A 25,331-nucleotide genomic window follows, 5' to 3' on the forward strand; every position below is an offset into this window, starting at 1 on the left:
AAAGTAGAGGCCAACTCCAACTCCACCATCCTGTCCCTGTTCCATATGGGACATAATTTGTATTCACCCAGATGCTAGGGAAGTTGTAATTCCAAGAAGTCTAGAGCATGGATTAAATAAGTTCTGGATTGTCTGTATGATCCTGAGGGCAGGAGAAATGCAACCCCCTGGGTGCTGCCATGAACACCTGGCCCCTGTAAAACACAGAAATCAAAGCAGGACCTTAAGGCAAATCCTTCAAGATGCAGGTATCTCAGGGACTGAGCATCCCTCTCATCCTGGCAATTCACACCACACGTATCAGCAAGGTGTTGCATCAATGAATCCTGTATTTCACCAAGATGATTTTTTAATATTACACCAGCACCCAAAGTCAGACATTTGAGCACCTTGAAAACACCTCCTGTTCAAACCTGGGCCTCATGGAGAGTCTGCCTCATCTCTCCCTTCAACTCTTTGGCTGGTATCCAGTTTTTGTGGGGTTTGGGGGTTTTCTCAGTGTCGGTTATGGGGTTTTTTGAAAGTCTAGGACAACAGAACAGGTCTGTGAAAAATATAGCAATGACTAATTTCTAATGAAAGGAATGTGCAGACTTAAGGAGTACATGGAAAGAGCAAGCTCTGGACTCTTTGTACAAAAAGGGGTATTTTTTCCTTGACTTCTCATGGTGTCCTGAGGAGATGGGGAGGATAAAACAATCTTTGTATTTTTTATTGCCACCTTCCCTATCTCTGGAAATTATGAAACACACAGACACTGATCCTTCTCTCACCAGAGTAAACCCACAATAAATCCGATGGTTTTGAGCAAACTGGTTACACCTCCCCAGCTGCCCCCTCCCCACAGCACCCTGGTGTCCCCGCCGTGCCCCAGGGAGCTCTGAAAAGCATTTGGCCAAGGGTGGGAGGAGGGGAAAGCTGAGAGGGCTCAGTGTTGCTGTGTTACGAAGTGACAGATAGAGCCAGCCAGGCAGTGCCCCGGCCCCGAGCACGATGATATTCATTTCACACAGCCCTTGCCTGTTCCAGCTGGAATGATAGGAGATGCAAACTTTGACTTCTGCGTTTGAAAGAGATATTGTTTGATGGAAGTGTGTGGGTGGCGGGTAAAACAAGCAGCTAAGTGTCAGCACAAGAAGCAAACATTCTCCTTCCCTCCCTCCCCAATGTAGTTTTTGACGTAATGAGCATTGCTCCCAATTTTCCTTCCAAATAGGCATTGCACCCGTCCCCATGGCAACTGTCATGCTCAAAAGATGTCCTGTCAGGAGCCATGAAAGGCCCAGAGACATTTGTATTAGATGGTCACAACCGTGCTAGCTAAGGCTTAACAAATACACCACGAGGCTGCATTCGTCAAAATGAAGAGCACAAACATTTGTGTTCCATTAAACAGAAATTAATAAGATTCAAATAGGAAGAAACCAAACTGGACTGGCTTTTTTGTGTATACAGCTGTGTTATGAAGTAATACAAGGAACCTTAGTATGAATAATGATTGCACATGTGCATTCAATTTATTTCTTCTACTTCTTGTATGGTCTCCTTTAACCCTTTTTCTCTATAGGTTTTTCAGAAATCAAACACAGGTTTAACAGCTGGGCAAGACAGGGATTTCAACTGCTCCTTTCACACTGCCGAGGCCCCAATAGCACTTCTTTATTTAAAGGCACTCTGGGTCATTGGGAAGTTGTGCTTTTGAAAAATGTTCACATACTTCATGATTGAGCACATGAAAATGGTGGTCTCAATTTTACCAGGGAAAAGAAGCAGCCCAGTCTCTAAACAAGGCGGGTTGTATCCGGAACCACTGTGCATCTTCCTGCCTCCCTTGGCCACAGAGAAGCGGAGCTGATTTATCCCAGCTGAGGATCTCGCCTCGGGTCCAGGCACTGAAAGAAAATAACAAAATAGAATCGTGTTTCCAGCTCAGCTGAAAATCAAAAGTGAAAGTTCGGGAAGACAGCAGAGCCTCCTCCCACGACAGCCCTTCTCCTGGCTCCTCATCACCAAGCATAACTTTGAGCAGTTCCTTTCACTGCTCTGCTGCAAGTAAACAACAAAAGTGGACTGTGTTACACAGCCTGACAATGACAGTCTGTACTTGGCTTTACTGGCCACAAAAGGCTGTGGTAGCTTTGCTTTCTCTGGTCAGCTTAACCTCATACTTTTTCTTGTAAAAAGGGAAAAAAAAGGAAAGTTGGCCAGGGTTCTGGTTCTGCCACAGGCCCAGGGCTGCTACCCAGTGTGTGTGGGTGTACCAGTGCCTGGACAGCCTCCATATCTGCTGCTTAGAATTATCCTTTCCCTGTTTTGACCTCCTAGCTTCCCAGGCAGCAGAAATAATCATACCAGAACCTGCATTTCCATCGCACAAGGTTTATATTCTCACAAGGTCTAGTTTTGCAACAGTTTGAATGCATATATATTTGTGCCAGGATTTTACCTTCTCCTTCTCCTCTCCTTTCCCCCTTTCTCCTCATACTCCTGTGTCTTTCTTTTTGTCCCTGAAACTCCTGTTATGCCCCAATCCTTCATCTTCCTGGCTGAACTGAATAACAGCCTTATCCAACATTGGGCAAGTGGGAGGAGAGGCAGCAAATGGAAAACATTTCTCTTTCTGGCTGTAATTGCAAAACAGGAATTTGCTATTCCATCAGCATGCACATGTCCAGACCTGGACTTTTGTAGAAAAGCCAACTTTCACTTAATCCTTTGGATAGACAGCTATTTTTCTGGAGAAGTTTCACCAGTCCCCCATATTCCCATCCCTAGTTTCCCCAAGACTTCTGTCCTGGTTCAGGGCAAGTTTGGGAGGAAACTTCCAAAGGGGTCCCTCTAGAAAGCAGAGCGGCCCCTCCCCCAACTGGTTTGGGAAAAAGATTTCCTTGGAGAAAAGTGAAAAAAACTGTTTATTTAAGAAGCAAAGTATTCACAAGCTGAGAAAATGGATAATATTAAACAACAAAACTTCTCACTGTTCTGAAAAGATGGCAAATTCAGGAAGTCTTCTTCGCGGAGTTGTAGCTCGGCTCGCTCAGTCTCTCATCAATCTCTCCTGGGCTGGAAAATACTGCGTCCTTCAGGACAGGACAACAACCTAAAGAGACCAACAGTCTTCCCCAAACCAAACTGCTGCAATAAGCAACAAGCTCTGCTCAGTTCTGGGTGACTATAAAACAGCCCTGGCATAGGCTGTTGCATCTCCTGTTGTTTGCTGTCTAGTCGCCTGAGATGATGGGCCCTCTGCCCCTTTTATGAAGCACTTTCCACCTTCTTGAACATCTCCAGATTCTGAAGGCACCCAGCCTTGGAGTAAGACAGGAAACTTAGTCCACAGCACATGTTTTAAATTGGAAAATTACTACTTGCTGAAACAAGAAAATCTTTACTACAATTAGACCTTTCCTGAAAAACTCCTGTTCAGAAGCTCAGACCAAGCTTCCCTCCAAAGAGAAAGAGAACTCCTTTAGAAGCACATCTTGGTGTAGCTGCTTAGCTGGGGGTTCAGACATCTGGCTCAAGCTCTGCCCCCAAACCTTGACAAAAGAGATTTAAGCAGTGTCTACACCCTCCAAGGTTTGTGCTTCAGGAAATCATCAACTATTTTAGTGTGTGTTAAGCACACTGTCTCTCCTCTGAATATTTCTGAAAAATAATTAACTGGGAATCCACTAAAACAAAGATTTATTTTTTTAAAACAAAATAAGTGGAAAAAAAATTTCTCAATTTATCCTCTTTATATCCTTTCCTTATCCAGCATCTTCAAGGAGAATAACCCAATATTCAGTATTCCCATGTGGAATTTCCTTCTTCAAAGAAGAAAAACAAAAATTTCAATTTTCCTGCTAAATAGCTTACATGCCTAACAATATGTGTTATGATCAATTCTTGCCATATTCATGAGCAAAAGTCACAATAATGGGTGTGACTTTTAATGCCAAACCTTTCAGGAATATTTCATCTTTCCCAGCCCATATCCCTCTAAAAGATCACAAGGTTTCATGATCTTGTGTTTGACATATCACACATGCGTTATTTCAGCTCAGGCCATTGTTTTAGCGAAGTCTTGGAGCCTTTGCAGTCTCTAAGCCTGCATACAGAGACATCTTTGAATGATGTTTCTGGGCTAAAATCAGGCTTTGTTTTCTTATATTTTTGTCATTCCTCACCTGGACAACATTGTACATGACAGGAACCATCAACACTCAGGAAATGTGGTCCATGTGCCTCTTCAGCAATGTGAGTTACCATAAGTTTGTCAGGCTTATTCTTCCCTCTCTGGAATGTTTTCTGCTATCTTTTTTAAAAAGCTCAACATTTTAAACTTCAGTTAAAGAAGTAGAGGCAGAGAGAGATGACCTAGGAGGACCACAGTGATACTGCCCAAGCACACAGTACCAGGATTGAGAAAGCCAGAGCCTACCTGAAAGGTGATCCGGAAAAGCTTCACAGCAGCAAAAGCAAAAAGGAAGATCAGGGAAAATGCGGGCCCCCTGCAGAATAGGACAGAAGACCTGGTGACAAAGGACATGGAAAAAGACCACGGTAATAAAAGCTCTCCTCCTTGTCTTTACTGATAAGATAGACCTTCAAGAATCCTAGGTTCCTGAAACTAGTGGAAAAGGTGGGAACAAAGCAGAACTTCCCTTGGTGGAGAAGGACTAGGTTAGGGAGTATTTAAACAAAGCAAATGTACCCATGCCCATGGACCTGCCAACCTACACCATGATGGGGAGCTGACATTGCCATTGTGAGGCCAATCCTGATGGTCTTGAAAGAGTCATGGGTATCTCAAGAGACTCCTTAGGACTGGAGAAAAGCAAATTTCACTCTTATTTTCAAGAATGACATGAAGGAGGATCCAGGGAACTATAAGCCTCTCAGGCTCAACCCAGTCATTAGGAAAGTGATAGAACAAAACAATTTCCAAACATATTAAGGACAAGCCAGTGACTGGGAAAAGTCAACATGGATTTATAAAGGGGAAAATATGTCTGAGCAACAGAGAGTCTTCTGCAGGAGCTAGGCAGCCGAACTGGGGCTTAGGCAGGATACAGATACCAAACACAAAATTGCCTTTTTGCCATTTCTTTCTTGAGACTGCTCCATAAGAGGGATGGCATAATCTCTTGCTGGCCTCTGGCCTCCCTCATTTCTGAGTCAACTTCTTTAAATGAGCAGATTGTTGAGTCCAAAATATCTGTAGTCAAAGCTGAACAACATGAACTGATAAAAGTCAAACTTCACGAAAGATATTGCCTTGTGTGTATTAGCAAAAAATTCTACCCTTGCTTGCTTGAAATCTGTGTTTTATTTAGTTAGTCTACATGAATATGTGGTTATGGCTGCAGCATGAAAATTCTGGTAATAGTCTTTATAACAATGAATGCCCTGGCCCAAATATTTTCCTTTATGTCAGTGAAATTTCTGATAATTAATTTTGACACCTTGTATTAAAATAAAAATAAAGAGCCCTTACTGAGGTTCTTTAGCCAAAAATGTAGCATAACACTCAGAGAAGCTTGAATATTTTCCAGAAGACAGGGTTTTTTTTGTCAAAAAAGGTTTCCCTGATTTTACAAAATGGAAATGTTTCACAAGAATCTCATTGAAAGTTTGGCACTTAAATGTAAATATAACATTTAATTTTAGCTTTATTGAACTGTCCAAAAATTATTCTGTTCTGATCTACACCACGACGACCTCAAGGTTTTGAATTAAAATGCTGAATGACAGAGGTGGGAAGGTGAATAAAACCCTCTCACTTTCACACAGGACAAGAACATCTAGCAGATGTCAGGCTGAGAGCAAGGAAAAGGAGCTCTTGCATGTGTGTTTGTGCTGAGGATGTCCTTCAAACAGGATGACAGTAAAGGTTCAGGGGACAAATCCTAAGTGTGCTACTACATACAAAGAACCAACCCCAACACAGAAAGTGTCTGAGCCATGATTACTAGACAGTATTCTAATGAAGAAGTGCTGTTTTTTTGCTCTTTGATGTTTGGTACAGGATGCCTGGGTCAGAGCAAAAAGAACCTTTAATCTTCTGTTTCCAGGGAAGTAGAAGTAAGCTTTCTGACTGGTAGCAAAATTTTGTTTCCATCAGAGTATTTTCTGCACATTCTATTTTTATGTTTTTCAGGACAAAAAAAACCCCAAAACAAATATCACACACAACCGCTCACACACACCCCAACATTCAGAGGCTTTTATAACAAAAGATTGACTTTTTTTAGAGGAAAAACCCAACCTTTATCAAATTTCAAGTTTATTATGTACTTAAAAAACATAAAGGAGAAAATAATGAAACACAGAAGAAAAATTTTAAGCTCCTTTAAACCAGATAACACAATCAAACACTCTTTTTCTTTTAGACTGCACTGCTCATAATTCACTTCATTACTTCAACAGTTATTTCTGCAAAGTGTACCATGTCGTATGTAAGAAAACAAACAAATTCAATAACTTAGCCAACCTTAGTTTCTGCTCCCTAAATTTGTAGTCTGAAAGAATTTAGGTCAGGTGTACCCTCAGCTTTTAGGAGAATGGTCTTGTCCATTTTGCTCAGGGGACCAAGAGATTCCAGAAGCATGAAAATTACTTAGCTAGGGTCAAAATCCAGATTGGAGATGTCATCTTTAATTTTTAATGCCCTTGGCTTTTCCTATTGGCACAAGAATCACGATGTCTTACTATTGTGGAAAGTCTACTTCTTATTACTATAATGTGAACTTTAGGAAAAGCAACATGGTTAATCATTCAGTGACTAAGTATGAAAATCATTAGAAGGAATCTTTACAGTTTATTGAAACATTTGCTAACTACCATGCAAAGATTTACTAGCCCTTTAAAACTATGATTATTTTTCCAGGACATTGGAAGCTCTTTTAAGATCTGTTACAATCCAATATGCAATTCTTTTTCAGCAAGATTTCACAAAGTATTGAGCTATTTTTCTTTATGCTATGCCTGGCACGTATATGTAGCAAGTCTGCAAGTTTGGCTGTCATGAATATTTCTTGAGAAACAGCCTTGGACGGAAGTAATTTTTCTAAATTAAATAAATATGTTGTTTCTGATTTTCCAAAATACCCAAAGGAACTAGCTTACATTCTAGATCAATGGCCTGCAAAATTTCACCTTGAAATATGATGACTTTTTTTTACTTAGTGAAGCACAAAATGTCTCTGGGAACAAAGAAACTCTGCAGAGGATTGGGGCGTACAAACTTTACTTTCTCAGAAAGCAAGTTTTCTGATGGATTTTAATGGTGTTGATTTTCTGAATTTTCATGTTAGCTGACACTCAGAAGCACTTTGCACAGGTGTCTGTACAGTCAGTATTATTTTGCAATTAGCTTTCTGGGATATTTGGACTTCTAAAAAGAAATTCGGTTTGTTTGCTTTCTTAGGAAAAGGAAAATTCCAGTCCTCTAACAGATAAGGATTTAAGAGACTAAAATTCCAAATCATTTAGACATGATCCCCAAATCCTTTTTTGCATTGTCAGTTTGCATAAGAGGAGTTGAAGGCTCCAAATTAAGAAGGATAGGGGTAGGAAATAAAACCTTTTGAGGGCTCAGGTCTCTCTGAAGACAGTAACTCAAGTTGGGCTGGAAGCTCTGAGTACAGCAAACCACTGTGGATGAATTTCAAACACACTGACCAAAACCTTTAGGAATCAATGGAGAGATACAGGTTTAAATGAGACTTTAATGGCTTTGTTATAGAAGGGGGACAAGTGTGTCACAGAACTGTCCTCAATACCATGAAGCATTAGAAATGAGAGATGTGCATATGGAGGAAAACAGCAGCCCTGGATTCACCGATCATTCAACACCATGCAAGAGCAGCGAGGAACCAAAGGCAGAATGGGCTTCAGAGTGTTCGTGACTTCGGTGTTTGCTTGAAGATATCCATCACTTCAGCTTAAATCTCTCTGCAAGCAGGGCTCTGTCTTGTCTAAGATACTCTTCTTGTTAGCTTTGGCAATAGCTGCACAACTATCTCTCCTCTCAGCGGTCTGCCAAACAAAGGTAACTTGGATGTGCAGCAAGACTTGGGTCTGCTCCACAAAGTGTTATCCATAGAAACAGTCAGCAAGTCACACAGATGTGCCCAGAAAGGCTATTAGATCATCAGGATTGATTTCCCAGGATAAAATAGGCCATGTTTCTGTTCAGATTTTTTTGGGTTTGGGATTTTTTTTTTTTGTATTTGTTTGTTAGTTTTAAATTAAATTTGTTCCATATCATGTTTTCTACCTTAAGTTTCTCTGAATCACAGTCTTCCATATATACATCTAGCCTTGAAGTGAAGACTTTTGGGACAATAAATTGCTTTGGCTTTCCAAAACATTTTATTTAGTTGTACTTTTCTTCACTTTAGTCCCAGAATATCTTGTGATGAAAGAATGTGTGGCACATTCAAGTTAGTTATTCCCCTTTTTGAACAGATTCTGAGGTCTTGCCCTGTGCAGAATTTTTTCCCGCACTGAAATATTTTTCCTGGCTCATTTTTTAATATCTTCTTCAGTTTTTCAACATATTTTTATAAATATGGGATGACCAGAGCTGTACATAACATTCCAACATCTGTGTTCCTGCAGTTATGTACAAATGTTAAATTATATTTGTATTTCCAACCATATTGATTGGCAATATTTTCTCATCTATAATTCCCTTGTTACATTTGAGTGAAAAGTTTCTTTAAAGTTCCTTTTACCCATTGAAAAATGCAAATTGAAACAGACCAATACATTTTCTGAAATAATGTTACATCTCTGAAATTATTACAGCTGAAAACACATGTTTTCATATATGTAGGGGTACAAGGAGAACCTAAAGAACAGCTGAAAAGTATTGGGTTGGCATTTTAAAAACTAAGTATTTTAAAGTTTTAGTCTGAAATGTTTAATTTCAAAATTTGCTTCAGCTTTATTATAAGAACATTTTATACTTGAATACCAAATGAAATATTTCTATGGGGTCAAATAAAGTAATTTTTCAAACTATTGTGGGTTTTTTAAGTCATCAATCAAGACCAATTGAAAGAACAGAATAGCAAACTAACTAGGAAAGATTTCTGCCTTCTTTATTGATCATTTTCACTTCATTTACTCTATTTTTTTTTCTTAAAATTTCTGTCTGATGAGAGAACCTCTCATTACTGTTGTTTAGAGTTACCTATTTGCCTTCATGAATCCTGGCACAAAGTCAACATCTCAGCTATCTGAAATTATCTTGATACACTAAAATCTATTAAGCATCTCCTAAATATCAGACCCTAAGCCAAAGGTCACCTCAGATATATCTTCCTCTGGAAGAGGTGATTTTTAGCAGCCTCTGTAGGTATACTGCTCTGTAATACTCATGTGAGCAGCACCTAGCTCCTTCTGCTGCTTGTGAAGTGTCTTGTGGAATGATTTATTTCAAATGTCACTGGCTACATGTTTAAAAGAATTTTTGCCATCTCTAAACTATGAAATTCCTATAAGAATTCCTCATTGTCCTCTTCTCCTTTCATGGTCCACTTACAGTTCTACAATTGAAAGACAGGTATTTAATGGACCCATTTATTTCCCTGTGCCTTTACTTTCTGTATTATTTTTCCAATTATTGCCATATTCATGTCTTCATCACCTTTTTTCTGCCACATCTTATATATTATCACTGTAGTTCCTTTATACCTAGTTATCTTTCTCCTTCTGTCTCTTGTTTGTGGAATTGAAATGCTCTGGTCCATGCAGTAATTGTCTTCCAAAAAGCATTATTCCTCACTATGCTTTTTCCTGGCTTTTTTTTTAAATCCCTAAAATTTGCAAGAGCCCGTCTCCAGTTATTATTAAAACTGTCCTAGTATTTATTCTCTGTGAGTCCTATTAAGCACTCTTTAACTAAACATGCTAAACCAAAGCTTTGAATCTTATGCTACCAGCATAATTGCCCACAAAGCACATGGTTCACAAATGTGAAATGCTTGAGACAAAAAGGCAAGGATGTACTAGTTTCAAAGTTGGTTCTTTTCATCGTGTCAGTTTGCCATGGCAATGATTTGAGGTTTTGCCTGAGCGTGTGTTATTTAAGGAGTTCATCACAGTCTTCTAGGATGCCATCACCATTCCATGCTCAGTCCTTGCACTCTTGTGCTGCCTGGTGGAGCTCAGAGCCACAGTCATGGCTGCACAACCCACAGTCAACATCCACATCCACTCGTGGGTTTGGATTTTGCTTAACATGCCACTGGCATGGGTGGATGCAGCCAGACTGAGACCATGCTATAAAAATAGGATTGTTGCCATTCATGTGTGATTGAATTGCAGAGGAAGAGCACTTGAACAAAAGCTAACTTTATTGACACTGGTGGGGAAAGACCTATTCTGGGGAGCTGAATGTTTAAATGGTGGTTAAAGTAACCTCTAACAAGAAGGATCTTAGTACTTAAATAATGGGATCATGGGGTCATATGAAATCCTCTCTAAGACGGCAGACTCTTTATATAAATAATGAGAGCATAATCTCTCCAAAAAGCACAAATAACAAAGAGGGCTCAGTACATAGATGGTAGGTCCACAGGTCACTCAAGTTTAAGTCCCTTCTAAAAAAGGGGAATTCAGTACCTAAATACTGAGAGAACAGTGTCATTGTGTACCATCATTACAATAAGGAAATTATTTTTAAGATGGAAGAAGTAACCCCTTTTGCTTCTCTGTAGAAGTCTGTCACTAATGCTGTGACACGCATTTCTAGACATACATACAGCAAGGATTACTGTGCCTATCCGAGAAGCTTCCTGAGACACTGCAAATTCATTGACTTCATTTCTGTGTGCAGATGTGTCCCTTCTACCCCAGACTTACACCAAGCACGTGGTGTCCCCACTGTCTCACTGCCCCCTCCCTTGTCACATTATCCCTCCCTGCTCATATTCACCCTTGTCCTGATGCACTGCGCTCACAGCTTTTTGCAAATGGTCCTGACTCCATCATGTGGCAGCTTTTATGTGGTCTGAAATACTGCCAGCTGCCCTGGTTCAAGGCAGAGTGACTCTCAGAGCCCTCACAGGACTGTCTGGAATAACACGTTGCTTCTCAGCACAATGCACAAAGACTGGCACTTCAGCAGAAAGCAGCAGCTGAATAGGACTTGGAGGGAGGTGTGGCCTTCCCGAAGTGTTTATTCAAAATTAATAATTGCTTCCCTGGAAAGCACATCAGATTCGTGTGGAGGTGCCATTTATACAGGAGGACCTCATTATACATAACTCCTATCCATAATGGGCCAAGATGCAATGCGGCTTTAAGATGGTTCTTCCAGGGAGCTGTGGACTGCTGGGACTTTGGTCCTGGGTCTTTCCCAGTCAATGCTACCAAGGTCCTATGGAGTGCTATCCAGACCAGTGAGCCCCTGGTCTAAACCCATTCAGTGCATTTCTTTTGAGAGCTCTGGCCTGTTTTTAGAGTGTGTTTGCAAGAGCAAGGGGCTCTTGGATTATCCCATGCGATATCATTCTATGCAGGTTATCACTTCAAAGAGAGAGAGCGTTATATCATATTTGAAACATGTTATAATGTAAGAATCAGATTATGCAAAAATATTCTCTCGTAAAACTACGTGTTAGTGTTCTAATGAACACTTGCAAGCAAAGCATTTTATTTATTACATTTTTATATGTAATGCAGTTGTGTCTGTACGCATATGTTGCACTTAGGGGAAGAAGAAAAGCTCCCATAATGAATGTAAATGCATCTTCAACTCAAACAGGCCCACTTACAGAGTTATAAATCCCACTGAGGAGCACAAGTCTGACAGGTCTTTTATGTCTTTTGCTCAGAAGAAGTACATCTTCCTGGTATAAGATCAGAGGATGTCTTTCATCTGGAGCAGCAGTTACATCAGTATAACTGAAAGGAAAATATCTGTCTGTGTTTAACAGGGATTGCAATGTCATTTGGATTACATGTCTAGGTTATTTCTGATAAAAGTGTTGTCTTTGTTTAATTCAACAAAGACAACTGCAGTGAAAAGCAAAGATTTCCATCATTAAAGTAATATTGGCTTGTAATTACAAGATCAGGTAACAGGTTTGCACAATTCTGGTAATAAAGTAATATTATTATATATATATATATATATATGCATGCATGGGGTGTGTGTGTGCATGTGCATATATAAATGGTATTTACATTCTCTTCAAATATATGCTTCTACAGAGAGACTGACCTGGTAGTTCAAGATGCTGAGAAACTCTGAAAGCCCAGGTCACACACACACTTACTAGATTTCTGCTGCTTGGTAAGATCTAATCCTGAATACACTGAAATCAAGAGCAAAGTTTTCAGTCACTTTCCAAGTACAGAATCAGGCCTGCTAGCCAACCACAGCTGAAATATTTGAGAAAGCTTTGCTAGACCAGAAAAAAATAAGAGTGGCAGATAATTTTCAGGTTACCTCCATGGACACAGGAAAAAGAGCTGTTCCCCTACCGGAAAGGGAAAATGTACAGTGTGCAAGTGTGTGTGTAGCATCTTAGGGTGTCAGTCCACATGGTGGGTTGATGCATGTTTATAAGTTTCTCTTTTGGATGGGGACTAATTACTGCTGGTTTAAATTATATTAAATGTCTGTGGGTGCAAGGGCTTATCAGTGATTAAAGAGACAATAAGGGGCACTAGCAGCTTGCTTTTACATCAACATTATTTTTCACTATATCCCATGTTTTCTATGCTTGTGAATATTCCTAGTAAGGAATGTTTTCGGGGGGAAAAAAAAAACTTTTTGGGAAAAAACCCCTTTCCATGGGTGGAAATCAGTGTGGCTATAGGCCTTTCAACTCCTCCAAGGCAGTATAATCCAGACAAAGGTGCAGATTTGCCAGGATCAGGATTATGTTTTGGTAGAAACTTGTCTTTTTCCCTTTTAAAAGAAACTTAAAGCAAAATTTTGCAGCTGCATTTGATTGTATGTCAGAAAAGTGAACTGACCCTGCTCATGTTGCCCCTGTTTCTGCCCTGGAACAGGCCATCTTGTCATGATGTGAGAAGTTCTGGACCACCAGTGATTTTAGGGTGATGAGATGCAAATACTGAGATGATGCAGAGCTGAGCCTGGTCCAAACAGCTGCAGGAATTACTTCTGTAGCATTAAGTTTAAAACATTTTTGTTGCCCATGTCTCTAATATCTGACTTAGGTTATGAGCTCGGATTTTTTTGGGGTTCTTTGCCCAACACAGGCTGAGTCTCTATTCTCAAGCTAAGAGTGTATTGAATGCACCTCCCAGCAATCCACAGCCATGAATCCAACATTCCCCTACACTCCAAGGTGTTACATCAAATTTCTTCAGAAGTTTTAAAATGTTGTTTGGGGTCTTTTATTCGTCTGTTTTCAATAGCTGCATTTTTTTGGCATGTTGCACCTACATTGTTTCAAACTTAGTTCTTATAAAGACCCACTTGTGATGTACCTAAAGGGTGCTATATAAATTCATGTCAATCGTAAATCATTTCAACAAACATTCGCTCTTCAAGACTAAATCAAACTCGGGAGAGGCTGATAGTAAAAGGAACACACAGGAGGATGAGAGGAGAACCAAGTTCACCTGCAGCAGACCATTGCTGGTCATCACCAACAACCTAAGAGATGGCAAAGCCCACAGCCCCTTCTTGTGAGCAGAGGAGCCACAGCCTCCAGCTTTGGGCTCCTGTGTAACTTCTTGGCTGTGCTCACAGGCTGCGGGGCAAGGCGGATTGAAGGTACAAGAAAGAGCCCAGCCTTGACAGCATTGGGATGGAGGGAGCATGTTGGCACACGTCCTCCTGCCTCTCCCAGCTTGATGTGTGATATTCAGGCATAGAGCTATTGTTTTGCTTGCTGGGCCTTCTACGGTGGCTGGGCCAAACTTCCTGCTAGGAGCCAGGATCTGCAACCTTATGAAAGTTGCAGGGCCCGGCAAGCTGCCGGTATTTTCAGCTGGATTGAGCCCAGAACAATTTTATTTTCATCAGAAATGTTCCCTGGCCCTACCACATGTGCAAGCATATATGAAACCACCAAGAAGGCTCCCTCCCCCAGCTATCTTATTTAGCTAAAATTCAGCTGCCCAGCAGAACTGTTTCTTATCCAAGCCCTTAGAGACGGGAGAGGAGTGGAGAGATTTAATTATAATCTTTCTCTCCCTGCACCTCCCACAGTACACTAATGCTTTTCATTAGCCGAAGCCAAAACCTTGCTTTATAAGCTGTGAGAGCTGTCTTTTAAAAAACACATCCAGCATTAAAAGAGTTCTAAATGGCAGTAACAGCAGTGTAACCCTCATCCACAGGTGTGGGAGATTCGCTGGAGGATTGCTGGTGGAGAGGCGAGTTTTATTTGAAAGACATCTGATTCTTATTTCTGTGCACTGGCTGATTATGCCTCACATTACAACACTTCTGTGCCCACTGACAACTTCAGTCCCAATGAATGAGAGAAAAGACTCGACATCCAGGAGCTCTGGATGATTTTTATAAGTATCCAGATGTTTAGACTTTTGTCTGAAGTTTATACAAAAAATATGAGGCCACTCCCAGGGGCAGCTTGACAAATATCCTCAGTCATTTACTCAGTGTCTAGAGCAGACATTCATATGGACATATCACTGGAGTAGGTAGATCTGTTGACCTCAGTGGTATGGAAATGCAGGAAAATTAAGAATTACATTTTTGACCCGCAACTACATACATTGCAACCCAATATGCAATGTTATTTGAGTGACACAATTAAAGAGTACCTTCTATTGATGGAAAGGTTCTGAGAAAATATTACTGAATTAATTGTCATTGCCTTACAGAATACATTGAGCTGATTTTCATCTTTGAAAAATTAGTTTTTTTCTGGTATCTCCCCAGAAGGTGACTACCCATAGGTCTGAGAACACTATGGATGGAGTTTGGTTCCCTACAACACCTGATTCTCTATTATTTTTCTTTTTTTTTTAAAGGAAAATGTCATTTTTCTTCTAATTCCTTTGCCCTCTGCCAGCTTAAATGGTATAAATAGGCAAATAAACCTCAGCAAATCACTAGGGTGGCTTCAGGGGTATTTGTTTGTTTTATCTAGTAGCCCTTGGAAGCTTCAGGCTGGTTGTGCCAGCTCTGTACAAACACTGGGTGCGGTGGGAAATCTTTATGTGTGAAGAGCTGACAGCCTGTGTGGAGGGAAGAGCACAAGCAGCAGCTTAACAAATACCTGTCTGGTCAATAAAGGACAAGTGAAAAAGCCATGGGATTACATGGATTACAGTACTTGGTTACACAGATTAACCAGGCAATTAAAGGCAGCAGGAACAATAAATATCCTTCAAAGGGGAGCCGCTATTGGGCTGTAGGCTGAATGTGGCCTTCCAGCTCTAAACTGGTTTTGCCATAAACACAAAATCACAAAAGCTGAAGGAGAGGGACAAGGCCCTGGAAACAGACCCACAAATGAGACATGCTTTCCTTGAATCCTCAAGAAATTTTATACCGTTGACTGGGGTCTTTTTCATTTATATTTTGATGGTTTCTTATCTTACGTTTTAAAAGGAAATCTGCTGAATGTCTAAAATGCCTTTTGGCAGTCAGGCCTTTTGTTGCTGATCTCCGACTTAAAAACAGTTTAACTTATCAAGAAGCTTTGGTGTAGATCTGGTGTAGTGGGTTGGTTCATTTGGTTTTTAAATGCTTTCTTTTGGATCACTTTTAATCATCACTTACATTGCACATGGCCATTTATGCATTGACAGGTTGATGGGGACTTTAATGTACATAAAACTTTCTCTGTCAGGACTTATGCCTCTCTGTCAGATTTTATCCTGCAGTAGAGAGGGTTCATGTACAGTTGCTGACAGATAAAATAAGCTCCTCCAGCAGCTGCAGCTCTGCCTCCCACAGGTTTGTTTTTTTTCTGCTCTGGTTCTGTGTCCCCAGCTAAGTGTTGAGAAAGCACAGGGCTGTGTCGGGACAGACAAGCAGGAGTACAGCAAGAGGGACAATGACTTCACCACAGGCCTGTAGTGCAACTCTAAATGTTTGACATCTTTCTTTAGCCCCAGGTGCAGGAGACAGGTAAGTAAACCATTCTATTCTACAGAAAAGTGCATTTCCAGCCTGGATTTCTGCAGAGAAAACCTAAAAGGCAAGAAGCTGACTTTGAAAAAAGATTCAAAGTCATGAATTAGATAAAAACAGAAAAAGCTCATAAATTTTAAGCCTGTCCCATGATTTTAAGGACCTGAATCCTGAATTTGAAGCTCATGGGTTTCAATATGAGAAGCTGTGTTCTGTTGTGTGGTTCAGAAGGCAAAGCACTAAGGTTTCCTTCAAGCCTGGTACAATCATCTAACACTTGGTATTCAGATATTGTAGCTGATATGAAAAGATGCCCAGCATCTGTGATTCACACAGAAGCCAACGGAAACTGAAAACACCCAGCTCTGAAGGATCAGGCCTTTAATCATTAATATGTTTCCAGATCTATAAAAAATTGTTTCCTAAGACACTTTATTTCTGCAAGAAATTCCCTGTTGGCAAGAGACTTTTCATAGCTCCTTAAAGACCTATAAGAAACTGTGGAAGAAATAAAGAGGGGTTTTGCTTATGGAAATGAGACCTACTAGAGAGCAACTGGAAATGTTTTTATGAGTCTTTATAATGGAACTACAGTAGCAGTTCCATGTTCATTTTTATTGGAAGACTCAATATTTTTTTCTTCTTCTTTTGTAAGCCTAATTTTTTCCCACCTGAAGCTTCACGTGTGGTCTCTTGGCAAAGGAGAATATTTTTGTAATGGCTGATGTGATATGGCTTTGTTTTAAGTAAGGAGATATTTTAGAGAAGGCTTCAAAAATTTCTTCAAATCTTTCCTTGTTCATTTAGAAGTTGAAAACAGCTAACACTAAAAAATATCCACTTTGATTTTATATTTGGTCTTAAAGAGATAGAGCTTATATACATATACTTGAAAATTTCAGTGGTACCAAAAATTGGGGCTTTAATAAAGGTAATTTTGAAGACTATAATAAAAATAACATAAAATATGAGAAACTATATGGATAGAAGATTTAAATATGAGATATAGGTCCATCAACCAACATGAGAATATAAACCAGAAGAGATAACAAATTAAAATATATGCCAGAAGCTTTGAAATAATTAAGGTGTTCATTGCATTAGAATTCTTCAGCCTTCTTTTTGCATTGATGATAAACATTTTTGCAAATAACTTGTTCCGATTAAATTTAACCCAAACTGGAAAGGAGCATGTACCTATTTCATTAGCCAAATTTTAAAATGCCTTCAGCAAAATTTTAGCAAACAACTCACCAGGTTTTGTTAGTGGACTCACTTTAGCTTGTGACACATGGCCTGATCACAGAGGTCACTGCATCTGAGCTCCGTTCAGGACTGCTTGTTCCAGGCTTTCCTCCATGGCTCTGGCTGGCAAAGTGCCACCCCACAGGCTTGCCTCCCTTTCCAGCATTCTGGGGTGCTGAGTCTTCCTCCTCCTTCTCACTAATAGACACTTGAGTTGCAGCCCACAGAGATTTCCCCTCAATTTTCATTAAGCCTGCTTCTGGGAAGTTCTGTTGGTCTTGCTCTTTGTTTTTCCTAAGACAAAAAATTGCAGGAGAAAAAGTGATTCCTTAAATCTCTGGAAAAAGAATCTTTCTCCTAGTAGACAAGTCCCACATCTTCTTTCTGTGTGCTCCCCTCTACTTTGCTCCTGTTATCTCCTTTTCCTCCCCTTACGCTGATAAACCCATTCCTGCTTGTTTGCCTTACTATCTTCAGCACAGAATCTTTTTTCTTTATTTATTTATCCCCTACTGATATTTTTATTGCCTTTGGTTATATTTTTACAGGAATTTATTTCCAGAAAGGAGGAGAAACATGGAGCCCCTTTTCCAATTATACCATTGTGCCTATCATACATACAGTACAGTGTATATCCTGGTATCCTGTTTTTCTTCAGCTACAGCAGAAAATGAATCCACCTAATTCTTTACCACATGAAAATATACTATGTTCAGTAGGGAAGGGACTGCTTGCTTGTCCTCTGTAAGCTTTTGTTGAGGTTTGATGAAGAGCAAGTGTGCAGAGGACTCCACCAGCCAGCTGCTTGATCACCATCGTGGTCCTCTGCTTTGTCCCTGCAATGTGCTCAAGTGACCTGGGGCTGTTACTGCTCAAATTTGGCTCATTATAAACTCAGGTCAAAAACTCATTTAAATCACAAAGCAACTGTTGTAGGGTGAGATATTATACCCAGGGTAACAATAACTTCTATACTTCTGTTCCAATGAAAGACTCACCACCAAGAATAAGAGCAATATCAGGCAGGCAGACTATAAGGTAGGTAGGTTGTTTCTGGTACAAGGGTACTTGCAGTCCTGACCTCAGTCAAATAAATTCAAAGTTTCACAGAAGTTGCACAACAGCTTGTTTTCCTTCTTCTTCTTCTTCTTTAGCAGCTTCACAGTTCTCATGGTAATGAGAACCTGTAGCAGAAGATCTAATGAAAAACATCTTTTTTTTTTTTTTTATAGTCTTTCTCATGTTATTAGAGATGAAAATAGTGAGCAGTCTCATCAGAGTATACTTTCATGCTTTTCATAAAATTCTCAGCAGTATTCAATGCTTTTAGTGACTACTTGATTCAGACTTCTGGAGATTCACCCTTCTTTGCTAATCACTGCTTCTGGGCTTTGATCTGTATACCTTGCCACAGACCCATTATACCATGCTGCTTGTGATGAGGCAGAGCCATGCAATATATTCCATCCTTTAACAGTGTCTCCTTTAACAGGGACCTGGGTATCAGGTCTTGGACAAAGGTTTGGAAGGCAGCACTGAATTTACAGCTAGATATGAGCTTAAGCAGCAATCACTCAGTATTTTCTATATAGATTCCGGGGTGTGATGGTATGTAGTAACAGGAGATAGAATGTGTCTGTGGATTGTCTTTCTGTACTGAAGTAATTCCTTATGGCTCCTTCAGAAACATGACATGACTGTCTCAAGTAGTACACCTGTTGAGAAACAGTCCTTCTTAGACCATTGGGTTGTCCACAGCAGAACTCCTCTCAAAATGGGGTGGTGGTAGTGGTGTTAGAGAGCTTGGCTGCATCACCAGTTTTCTCAGATATTTGATGTGTATGTTGAGTTGCTAAGCTTGTCTCAAGGTTTTATATGTGCACATATTATTATTAAGAAATTCTTTACTGTGACGGTGCTGAAACACTGGAATAGGCTGACCAGAGAAGCTGTGGATGCTGCATCCCTGGAAGAGTTCAAGGCCAGGCTGGATGGAACTCTGAGCCAACCAGTCTAGTGGAAGCTGTCCCTGTCCATGGCAGGGAATTTGGAACTAGATGATCCTTAAAGTCCCTTCCAACCCAAATCATTCTAGGATTCTATCCTTCAATGGCTGCTACTTTCAAGAAAAGAAGAGGTTCTGATAATAACACCATTGTATGTATTTCATGTAAGATTCATATGACCAACTTTAGCCATCAAAGTGTTTGATTTTCACCATTCCAAAACAGAATTCATAAAATAATGGGATCATCTCTTTGCTTGTATGTGCCTCTCTGACTGACTCCAGAGGAAATCCAGAAAAGGAGCTGAAACTGGAAGTGGAAAGCAGATACCGTCATGTCCTTCTGGACACGGACATGATAAATTGTCCATTTATTGTGATTTAACAATTTATTATTCATCTACCAACCCATAGTAATTTATTGTGCACATGACCCTAGCTCACCCAAGCTAAGTACTCACCTTAATCATTCTCTAAAGACACACCTTAAGTTGTGGTAACTTAATTGCTTATCCATGTCTATTCAGACCTTATTTTCTCAAAGTGCACGGTCATATTCACCCACTTTGTTCCAGAAAGCCAACTAAATATTGGCTAACAGTATACACATAAATTGAGACACACAAAATTAGGAAAAAGAGAGAAGTATTAGGTCTACAGATGTATTTATTTCAAGCAAACCTTCCAAGAAAGAAACAATGCAAATGTATAAAAGCAATAACATCTAGATGTCCTCTTAGTGTAAAGTTGGAAGAAAGGCATACAGCTATCAAAAAAATTTATAAATATTAGGAGTCACATTATATTTTTATTTGCTTTCAAACAGGAGCTGTGTGGCTCAGGGAAGGGAAACATTGACCTTTCACTTCTGTTCTCTCCAGCTTCAGTGCTGCTGCAGGCCCTAAGTGAAAATGAGTCTATTGGTCTCATCCAAACCTCAGCCCATGTTAGCCCACATTACAAAACACCAGAGAATTTGGCATGATCAGCAGTTTCTGCTCAAGAGAGGCCCAGGACTGCAATAGCAGAGGTGTTAGAGATCAGAATTTGGGAGCACTGGTTGAGTTACGTGGGAAAGCAAAATACTTCGTCTCTTGCTTTCATTGGGACTGTATTCACTTGCACAAAATAAACACAGTATGAACAATACAAAAAAATATTTATATCACAGCAAATGATACTTATAAATAAGGCAAACAGCTCATTACCACCATTCACCCAAAGGTCACAGAGTGCTTTTAAAGCAGAAATTTAGCTGCACTGGTGAAGCAGTGAAACATCATTCTTATTTTACAGATGGAAAAACTGAGGCACACAGACACCTTCCTATCCAAGACCGCACAGGAAATCTGTGGCAAGACCAGCACAGGCTCCTGATCACAGGAGTCTGCATCTGTAGGGGTTTGGGGAGGACAGCTGAGCTCCCTTGCACTCAGATGCCTGTGGCAAGAGCTGAAGTGCACACCAGCAAAAGGTCAGTGTATCCATTCTCCAAGCCACAAAGTTCCAGTCTGAAAAGACATAAAAATGCAATGAGTTTTTTCTGAGGTTTTTATTTTTCAAATATTAATTGTTTCTTGGCACCAGGAGTCATTTTTACATCAAAAATAGTTATGTATTACATACTGTTATTTATAAAAGTTTGCACTGTCTCTAATTTGGAAAGTTTAATACGAATATAAAGAAAACCTGTAGACCACTAGATATCAGCTTGATGCTGTCCTCTTAGCACCATGTGATGGTAAACTGTTCTAGCTGAAATGGGTGAATGTCCTCTTATGTCTCTGTTTCCAGGTTACTGTTTTGTTTTTTTCCTGAACTGATATCCACATTACTTGCTCCTTATATTCTCTGAGTTGTAAACTAAATTAAACATTATTCTGGATCTCAGGCTTTTGGCAATAAATGCAGCTGCTTGGAGTAAAATCAACCACCCAGAAGAATCAAACCTAGGAGAAGCAGTGCTTGGGTACTGTGACAGAAGTGATTTTTATGGGAATGAATCCAGAGGAAAATCAGTTGCTCTATAGCTGGGGATCTCCCTGATCCTTTTGCAAGCCTCACAATATCATCACCATATGTGCACAGACTGTCACTCCTACAAACTGTTCTCACTCTTCATTCCCAGGTGCTTGATCAAATGCTTTGGACTGCTTTTGGTGACTCCAGTTCTTTCCTCCACACCTTTCATTTTTCAAGTCTCTCCCTGAATTTGCTGTTTGCTCTCCAAAAACATGCTATATTGTGAGTCATTAGATCCCAAGTGAACTTCTTTACTCTGGGAATCGATTAGATTCCTAAATTAAAAAGAATTACTTGTGCTGTCCAGATCCCCTGCATTACCATGAGCCCCATTAAATGGGATTACTGGCTGAGGACACTGCCACGCTCACTAAGCACCAGCCTAGTGCTGGAAGCAGCACAGAACTGCAGGATTTCTCAGGGCTCACACGTACCTGGACAGTCCTTGGCAAGAGTACCATCCACTGCAGGGAAGAAAGGTGGGCTCTTTGTTAAAAAGTGCACCAGACACCATATTTAACTGGTGTCCCTCATGTGAGCTTTCAGCCTGCGAGGAACAAGCCAGGAAGCAAAAGGAAGTCACAGGGGACTTGGTGCAGCCCACCTTAGGATGCATGTGCCCCACAGCACATCCAGCTGACTGCACCTCTGGCTTGCAGTGTGAAGCACCAGCAGAAAGTATTGTGGAGAGGCCTTCAGGAAAAAAGCAAACAAGAGAGGAGTCGTGCTCTGATGGCTTCTTCAGGCTGAGACATCTTGCTAGCTTTTAAAGCCAAAACACAGTAGTAGTGTTAACACTGCTTAGGTTAAATATCTCACCTTCTTCAGACAACCCTGGGGGAGTGAAACTCAGTCTGAAATGAGAAAAGTTTCCTGAAGGTGAGTTCACAGATCACAAAATGCGGAGATGGAAAGAATCTATTCAATCATCTATCCCATCTCTCTGCCAGTTCAGAATTACTCCCCATGATGTTTTTAACATAACTGCTTTTCTCATTTGAGAAAAAAAAAAAAAGTGGGAAAAAAATGGGGGAGAAATACCTAAAAATAGTCTATGAGCTTTTTTATGAAAAACTGTTTGATTCCTTGACTTAATTCTAATGTCTCCTTTTGCTTTGTGCAGATGAGTTCAGCATGTGCCAGGATGAAGAGCAAACCAATATTTTCTGGAGGGACTCTTCCACCATCTGCAGCATCCAGCAACTGGAAAAATCCTCCCAATAACTGGGTTGCCTCTGCATTTTCTTAACGGTGTTCAATTTCTCCTCCCTTTGCATGGGACTAAGTTGTTCTTTCATGATTGTATTCTGTGTGGTTATGGACTAGCTAACCTGGAAAGTGCTACCAAGTCTCCCCTATTTCAAATATTACATGCAGAATGAAACACACCTTTGCTAAAATAATGGAAATAAACCATGAGTCTAAAAAGTGGTTTGGATAGTGCAGTTATGAAAGAAACCATCCTATTTCCTTGTGGTGAAGAGAATAACAAAGAGGATCACACAAGTCCAACATTATCTTTTTCCCCAGTTTAATTTATGTCCATGTGTTACATAGTCTGTATCTCTTTTAAATGTCTGGTTGGACACTGCAGCCTGTTTCACCCCCAGTGCAAGTTTCCTATTTTCCTCTCAGAGCTGAGATGTGCTGAGGCCCTTGCAGGGCTCCTTGACTACACATATATTTGGGACAACCCTATCCATGCAAGCAAAGTTCAGAAAACTGAAGACAACGCGTATTACTCAGACTATCCTATTAACACAGGCAAATGGTAACCGGTGGGGGCAGCAAGACTTCTCCCTGCTCCCTCTGACACTGCTGCTGCAGTGGGAGTGGTACCAGCAAGACTCTGGGTTTGTAGGGGTCCACTCTGGGGCTCCTCAGCCCATCCTACAGACACTATGGCCACTTTCAGACTGCTGAGGTGTGAAACACTGATATCAGTGTAACATCAGAGCCAAAAAAAGCTTATTTTGTCAATTTAGAGTAACAAAAGTGAAGAGCTTCTCGCTCCACTCATCTCTTGCATTCATCACCATGAAATGGAAGAACGAGTACGGAGTCGTGCAACAAGCTGTCACATCAGCTTCAAAAGCAATGGCCCACACAAGCAAATTTCCCTACTGTACAGTCTTGTTATTTAAGATTATTTAATCAAAGGTGGCAGAAAGCAAGAGGTGGTTGTTGTTTGTTAGTTTTTTTCCCCCAAGAAAGCAATTCAGCCATTTCCAGAACCGGTCTGAGTGTTGACAGCAGCATCTACCCACAGATACAAGGTATAAATTGCTTAATTATGTGTGAAGATTATGGGAGCTATGTCAAGCCTGAGTCACCAGCAGTTATTTGAAAAGGTAAAACAAAAATGATTAGCAAATTCCTCTGGAAAGTGGTAATTGTAATTTTTCTTCCTGTGCATGTGGGGGTTGCTGTGTCTCCTGGCAGTACTGTGGCCACCTTCACATGTGTTCAGTGGCAGGGGCCAAACAAAACTCAGGGCTCAGACATTGCAATATTAACGGGCTTCCAAGGGACAATGCAAGGGAACAGAAGAAAAGCTGGAAAATATGATTTCCTAAAAAAAAAAACAAACAAAAAAACCAAAAAACCAACCACAAAAAAACAAAAACAAAAACAAAACTAAAAAACAAGCAAGTAAAGTCTTTGGGTTAGACTATTATTGTAGCACTAAGGACCTTTCCCTCGCCTGGTTTTATGCAGAAAGCTTTCAGCATTTCCAGAACTACCATTAAAATGAGGAATGCCCAGTGATACTCCATTTTGTGTAGTCTCATGCTGCTGGCCAGTGTTGGGCCCATGAGTGTGACTCTGAACACAGAACGTACCTGTTGCATGTCACAGCACAGTGCAAGCAGCACAGTCCTACTGGCACGTCTAGTTAGGGCTCCTCTTCTCCAGTGTAATTTTTGACTCCTCAGGAGAAGTAGGTGCCATACTGGTGCATGTTACCACTAGTGCATGTTACCACTAGTGAAGGCAGAGTTGCACTTGAGGTATCACCAAAGTAACCGTGTGATTAAAAAAAAAAAAAAAAAAAAAAAAGAACCCTGTCTCTTGTCATAGCTGCAGATTTCCAGCGCTTTGGGGAGTGCAGCAAACATTGTATTGGAAAACAGCTTTCCCATGGCGTTTGAGTTCCCACACTTTCAATCTCTGCAGATAGTGTGGAAGTGGGTGGAAATTTAATAGGATTTTAAAAAAAAAGATAGTTAATTTAACTGCTTTGACCTTCGGAGGGGAAAACGCACAGAGAAGTTTCGTCCTTTTGTTTATTTATTTATTTTCCTTCCTTGCCCTCCTTTCCTTTTCACCGCTCTCCCTCCCCGTCCTCTCCTCCGCCGCCCCATCCCATCCCATCCCATCCCATCCCATCCCATGCCCCCGCGGCCCGGCCCCGCCTCCCACCACTCGCGCATCCCTCCGCAGCCCCCACAGCAGCATCACTTTTTCCGCTTTTCATTCCTCCCACCTTCGCGTCCCTCCCTCCCCGCGCCCGCTCCGCGCCCAGTTTCTCACCTTCTCCGCAGCCTCCCGCCACCCACGACGGGGCCGCCGCGCCAGACCCGGCTCCCGGCGCGCTCCCGGCGCGTTCCCGATGCGCTCCCGGCGCGCTCCCGGCTCCGCTCCCGCTGGGCGGCCGCGGTCAGGGCGGCCCGCGCAGCCTCCGCGCCCTCCGGGGCCGCTCCGGAGCGGGGCCTGCATGAGGATGACCGACGGACATCGATGGAGCCCTAGTCTGTCACCCCGGGAGCTGCGCCCGCCTACGCATCCCGGCGCCAGAGGCACCCTGGAGGGCGCTGGGCCGGATGCCTCACCAGTTCCTGCTGGTTTTCTTCTGGGCAGACGAGGTTACACCAGGCACTGAAGTTACGCACCACCATGTGCAGAGCTGGGAAGCAATCTGGTTAAAGCCCGAGCAATCCTGTCTCAACCTTTCTTGGGCTGTCCATTCCC

At 41.1% G+C, this 25,331-nt stretch overlaps 2 long non-coding RNA genes across 7 annotated transcripts; one reads left to right on the forward strand and one right to left on the reverse strand.

The window, feature by feature from the left end:
• Positions 1 to 1,333: 1,333 nt before the first annotated feature.
• LOC120505831 lies at positions 1,334 to 19,849 on the reverse strand. Of its 6 annotated transcripts, none has more exons than XR_005628351.1 (5): positions 18,331 to 19,849; positions 17,364 to 17,626; positions 4,427 to 4,496; positions 2,979 to 3,063; positions 1,334 to 1,892 (listed from the first exon to the last, which is right to left on the reverse strand). It is a non-coding gene; the product is annotated as an uncharacterized LOC120505831 (long non-coding RNA). The 6 variants fall into 6 exon arrangements; XR_005628348.1 differs by having other exon boundaries at positions 2,979 to 3,309; XR_005628350.1 differs by having other exon boundaries at positions 4,427 to 4,517.
• On the forward strand, positions 14,669 to 23,892 carry LOC120505832. Its single transcript, XR_005628352.1, has 3 exons — positions 14,669 to 16,084; positions 20,634 to 20,811; positions 22,483 to 23,892. It is a non-coding gene; the product is annotated as an uncharacterized LOC120505832 (long non-coding RNA).
• The last annotated feature ends 1,439 nt before the right edge of the window (positions 23,893 to 25,331 follow it).

Source organism: Passer montanus, unplaced genomic scaffold (assembly GCF_014805655.1).
Source record: "Passer montanus isolate IOZ18808 unplaced genomic scaffold, ASM1480565v1 scaffold36, whole genome shotgun sequence".
Lineage (NCBI taxonomy): Eukaryota > Metazoa > Chordata > Aves > Passeriformes > Passeridae > Passer > Passer montanus.